Below are 6,583 nucleotides of genomic sequence, written 5' to 3'. Positions count from 1 at the left end.
TTGGTATGGTGTGTTGTCGGTTGGTGATGCAAAGCATGTGTGCATTGGCATGTGTGCAAACAGTGATTTGCTTGTGATATGTAGCGTGTTTTGAAGGTGAATAGTGGATTGGGGTACAATGTATATCTTGGGCTATTAAGAGGCATTGTGTTTGTGTTCCAGATGTGTTCCCCTTTCACCCTCTCCAACGTAAAGAGAACATGTTGGAGACATGTGTCCTTGTTGTCGACGTACATACATGTTAATATACAATTCACATATAATGGTTTATGGTTGAAATATGGTGTGATGTATATGGTTTAATACATTCCTCTATTTGTAGAAAAGGGGCCTAGCAAGAAGAGTTTGAAAGGTATGGACATTGAAGAGGTTGAAGACACAAGTGATGATAGGTTGAAGACACAAGTGATGATAGGTTTTGATGGACCTGAGTCTAGCAAGTCAAGCATCTATCAAAGTTTGTAGAGGTTGAAGACACAAGTGATGATAGGTTTTGATGGACCTGAGTCTAGCAAGTCAAGCATCTATCAAAGTTTGTAGAGGTTGAAGACACAAGTGATGATAGGTTTTGATGGACCTGAGTCTAGCAAGTCAAGCATCTATCAAAGTTTGTAGAGGTTGAAGACACAAGTGATGATAGGTTTTGATGGACCTGAGTCTAGCAAGTCAAGCATCTATCAAAGTTTGTAGATTGTAGGGAATATTTAATGCTACTTTGAATTGGAGGGATTTCTTAAAGGATTCAACAATAAAATTCTTGAATTTAAAAAGGTTTTTACAGACCTTACAAAGGAGCAGAAGGTTGAAAACCTTGTGCACTCTAATAATATTTTTAAAGTAAGTAATATAACAAAGAGCAAAGTTGACATTACTCCAACCCTTGTGAGTGGCATGAAAAGTATGGTTGTAAGCTTGTGATTGAAGACATTGCATTTTTGCTCTTTTGAAGCCTTATTCCAATAGAGAAAGGAGAGTCCAAGCCCCTGCAAATCACAGTGTGAATGACAGAGATGTTGAAGAAACACCTGAATATTTTGGAGAAGAAATGGAGAAGCTCCAAAGCAAAGAGATTTTGGATGTGGCACAGTTCAAGGGAAGGAACATTATATGGGATGACTCTCCAAGATGAGAAGCACTTGGTCTGTTATAACTAGCACATCATTGTAGTCTCCCTTTGCACTTGATTCTAATGCCGACAAGAGCTTCTTTTTTCACAATAAAGCTTCTTGTTTCATCAATGGAAGGAATATCATTTTGTGACTGAATTTCTTTACCATTTCATCTGGTTTGATCATCAATAGTGCCACCAATTCTAGTATCGTGAACTCATAGCATATACTCTGGTGTGAGCCTATTGGCATGTCATCTATCCATTCTTTAGTTCATCACATGCATCCGTGTTGTATGTTGCCTCTTTAAAGTCGTGAAAACCTCCCCCATATGATGTGCTTGGTAAGATCCGCTATTGTGTGTGTGTGTGTGTGTGTGTGTGTGTGTGTGTGTGTGTGTGTGTGTGAGAGAGAGAGAGAGAGAGAGAGAGAGAGAGAGAGAGAGAGAGAGAGAGAGAGAGAGAGAGAGAAAGAGGGAAGAGGGAAGAGGGAAGAGAAACAAAAAATCCCTAGACAAGAAGTATTAATCTACAAAATGTTTGGGAAAATTGAGCACAAGGAGACTAGAACAAAGGATCAAATGAGACGAGAGATGGAAATACCATTAGAAAATAGGGTAGTGGCTAATACCACAGATAACTTGAAGTCAGAAGTGATAATGTGAATCCTTGAAGTGGAAGAGCCATGGCCACAAGTCAATGGGAAACAATAAGGAATAAGGAGGATGGTAGTGTGACCTTCAAGTATGCACCTATCACTAAAATCAACATGGATCATTAACTTTACCCACGAGATATACAAACTCTATATGGTGATGCAGGAAGAGAAGAATCTATGGGTAGTAAACCTTTAAAAAAATTGAAAACTATATAGTCTTGTATAGGAGAACACAAAAAAAATTGAGGTTAGAGTGGTACTATCTCAGTGGAAAGCCACACCAAAAATGATGGATACTAAAAGCTTGCACGAATCAATGTCTACTCCTATACAATACATGATTACTCCCTCATAGAACGTAAAAATCAGACTACATCCGTGGGAGCAAGTGGGAAAAATTCTAGAGAAAATGGGATTGAAAATTACTCTTCAAGATATTCCCTTAGCTGATCAAATGGGTAAAATGATGCAAGAGGGACCAAAGGAAAATCCAATACCTATAAACAAGGTTGAAGATTATTGTGAAGGAGAAGAAGGAAACACCACCTTATTAATGGAGCACAAAGGAGTCAAAACAATGGCCATACTTGATAGTGGGGATGAAATAACCATATCCACCAAAGAAATCTGGGAAATATGGTGAAAACAGTCTCTTAGAAAAACCATAAATTGTAACTTGCAACTGGTTATGGATAGAGACCTATGAGAATCTTGGGACAAATAGTTGTAACATCTTGTGGGATAGAATATGAACATATATACTAGATTTTGGGAAGGACAATAATTTTGATATCATTTTGGGACTTCCATTCATGAGATAACTTAAAATGGTTCAAGGTTGGGGCTATGACCATATCTACCTTAGACATAAAGAGACAACCACAAGGGTGAACATAAAGACCATAGCTATAGAGATGTCACAAAGACACCTGTTGAGGAGTTCAACTCAACAACCATAAACGAACTAGAAATCCTAGCATGGTTGTAAACCAAAACACATCTTTGAATACGTGGATATTTAGAATATAGTAGTTTAGACAAAGAGGATTGTATTTTAGAAAGATCAGTAGAGGACAAAGAGTACATCCTAGAACCATTTTTTGAGGATTTATTTGAGCTGTTTGGATGGAACCAAACCTTGGCTACTCTAGATTTGTGCATAAATGAAATAATGTCCACAAAGTTTTGTGATGAGAAAGGCAATGAAATAGTTCCCCATTTTATGATAAAGGTGTTGATGGAAGCTAATGAAAATTGTGAGTATGAAAGCAAAAAAAGTGAGACAAACAACTATGTCATGAATCATGATGCAACAGTGAAAACATAGCAAGAAAGGCAACCACAATAATATGTCATCATTGACATACCTAACGAAGAAGACAAATCCAAAAAATGCACAACTAAAAGCACATGAAGAACTGAGATGAAGAAGCAGTGTTTCCAAGTTCCACATCAGATGTTCAAACAACCTCAAGATCAAGAGAAGAACAAAGATAAGACAAAAGATTGACTGTCTCTTACAATGATCAGATTCAGCCTTTGTGGAGAAATAGGACTCAAAATTACATGCTCAACTATAATAGATCCTTATGCTATGAAGAATTTAATGTCTTATGGTACTTGGATAATGATGGGAGATCTACCAATCAAAGACCTAGAAGAATACACAGGTTCTAAAACACCAATTCTTAAATTTGGTGTGACAAAAGCCATACTCAAGTTGATAACTAGAAATTTCAAGGACACTTTATACATAATCAGCTCCCATCACATCAAAGAGGCTCTAGTATTGACAAAAAGCTCGATGAACATCTTCTTTCAACAACAACAACAATAATAGTCCCATAAGAATCTCAAATACATGCAAAAAAGAAACAACCAACCATAGCAAAAAAAGGTTAAGATAAAGCAAATACTAAAGAAAATCAAAGTCACAAGTCTACTTTACCTTCCATCAAACTTTTTACATAGCCTCTACCTCAAAAGATTAACCATCAACAATGCAATGGAAACCATGGGTATCAAAGTCAAACTTCTACTAAGCTACCCAACAAAGACAAGTGAAGAAATATATGATTTTAGTTAAGCTAAAAATAAAGTACAAGGATTCTATGAAGGTAAATCTCAAATATGGTTTACCAAAAGTAGTAACTCAACAACTAAGATCAGTCATGTAGCACAAGGCTCCACCCAAAGGCAAGCAATCACAACCAAGAGCCAACAGAAGCCAATCACAACCAAGGGTGATACCACCTCTAGATAGATACCTTGTGTTCTACTAAAAAAGCAAGGCTTTTACAATGAGATATGGATACCAAAGCCTAGTGTCCATCAAGTCATAGAGCAAATGGGGCAAATGCAAAAGACAGTCCCATGGAGACCAAAAGCAAGGTGGGGTTCAAAATTGCTATTGGAAACTCAATCACAGAGAACTCAAAAGCATTTACAACTTCTTCTCATGGGAGATAAATCTAAGGCTCCATCAGTCCCTACTACAACCACAGAACCAATCTCACAAACCAGTATCAATATGCCAGGAAAAAAATCAAGAGGAGCATAAATATGCCAACCTACTAGACAAATTGGTGGCATCCAAAGACCGAAACAATGAAAGAGGCCTAAATCTCAAGAACCTATGGATTGAGTTTCTAGCCTTGAAGAGGTACGTCCAAGTCGCCATAAAAAATACATGGCATAAGAATCAAAGTGAAGAAACTAAGCCACTAAATGAGCCAGGCACCAATCCCAAAGCTTCAAGTAATATTTTGTGTGGTGTAAGAGTCTTAACTATTCTAGGTACTGCTCAAGCTAGAAGAGTTGAGCATATTTACGTTGTGTTGCCATGTGAGAATAAGAGTTGAAGTCTATGTATTTTAGTCTAGTGAATTGAAGGAGGAAGTTTAGAAGACACACATGCACTAAGCACAATGTGTCATAATAACTAATATCTAATTGTCCTAAATGATTTTCTCATGTTAAACTGATCATTTAATATGGGGAAGTGCCAGGGGAGAAAAAGCTAGAATATTGGTTAAGTTGGCAGGCCGGCCACAGTAGGGATCCAAAGGAGGGAAAATAGGGATCCAAAGGGGGGCCATCTGCAAAAGAGATGTGTGCAACAATGGGCTTCAAAGACCCTACGGTTCAGTCCATTAAGACTTCCAAAATGCTAAGGCTACAAAATTCAAAGGTAAGTCCAAATGGTCAAGCTTAGTGAAATTGGATGCTTTGTGAGTGTACATAAAAGTCTTCAAGACTCCTACGTAGGAGGGGGCGAGCCTTGTAAGTAGGGGATGAGAGAGAAACACATACACACACACTCATGCAAGCCCCTTTACACAAAGGGCATCGTGGACACATGTCAGCTCCCTAGCCTAGTTGCCCCCAAGGTGTACTCAAATCCTATTGGATGGCCATAGAGGTGGACCAATGAGAATTAGGCTAGAGTAGATCTAGTTTAATTCATTTAAAAACACTCAATAAAAGAACCAATAAGAATTAAGCTCTCTAGAAGACTATTGGATAGTCTCCCAAGGGGTCCAATGAGCATTCATTAGCCCAATGGCTTGCCTGCTTTATATTGGCCAGAAGAGAAAGGGGTCCAAGGAGACTTTAGTTGCATTATTTAATTACCTAAATCTCTCACAAAAGGGGAAAGGGGGACACATGTCACAAGGCTATCACTTATGCTTCTTAATTATGATTGGCCAAGCTTTGCAAGGTCTAATGGGAAGCCAGCAAGAGGATTTAGCAAGAGGGGTCAACCAAGATGAGAGAGGGGGCTGATTTGTGAAGGCATTATCACACACACACTCACAGAATTTCAGGTGTGAAGCAAGAAGATCTCTCCTTCTCAACCTTTAATGAAAATCTCATCACCTACTCCAAGCTTGTGAGAAGGGAGGCCTACACCAACAACTCTTGGCTTTGTGATGCAAATCCAACCAAGAGCCAAGCTTCAATGCATGCTCATCTCCTCTACCATGCTAATTACTAAGCTATGCTAAGCTTTTATGAGTGATTATGTGAGGAGATATACTTCTTTCTTGTAAAAATACTCCTTCCTCTCAATCTACTCTCATATCCTACTAGCTCTCACCATCTTTGAAGGTGTGTGAGGTCTTGGGTCTGAGACCGTGAGGGAATTGATGTTGTGTTTTATAAGTGTTTGCTCAGTGCTTGAAGCTTCCATCTTCACTGCACTAGCTATTTATTGAAGGAACACAAAGAATTGTATTGTAAAATGTCTCCCTTGATGGGAGAAACCTATAATACAAAGCCTTTTGGAAGGGGGACCGGCTCCATGTAAATCCGGTCCTCAACTGTTGTCAATAGCTTAATTTATCTCTCTCTTTTGAATTATTGTTTATGCCTATCTAACTAGGTGTTATGATTTTGTTGCTCTCTCCATCCAAACACTCGTGCTATGCTCATTAGGAATCTAATCTAATGAAATGCTCAATATGTTTATGCTAGTTTCTGCTACACACAAGTTACTAGGCCATTAAATGTTACACAATGAGGTATGAGTGGAGAAGCTTCTACATCAAAAACCCTTCTTAAAAATCAAGAAGCTATTGAAACATCCTTTGATGTTTGTTCCTTGAAGCACCCATCAACTTCACATTTTCAATATATTTCTACTCTATTGTTTTTTTGAGCTAGTGTAGCTATACTATGTGTAAATCATGATTCGAAAGTAGAATATCTAATCTACGAGTTGTAATTCTTTCATGATATCTGTAAAGGACCATGGGACCCTAGCCACTAGCCATTTAGAAAGTCCTATGCATAAAAGACAATAACCTTAGTATGAA

The sequence above is a fragment of the Adiantum capillus-veneris genome, chromosome 24 (assembly GCF_014529385.1).
Source record: "Adiantum capillus-veneris isolate H3 chromosome 24, ASM1452938v2, whole genome shotgun sequence".
Lineage (NCBI taxonomy): Eukaryota > Viridiplantae > Streptophyta > Polypodiopsida > Polypodiales > Pteridaceae > Adiantum > Adiantum capillus-veneris.
This window is presented reverse-complemented; position numbering follows the sequence as displayed.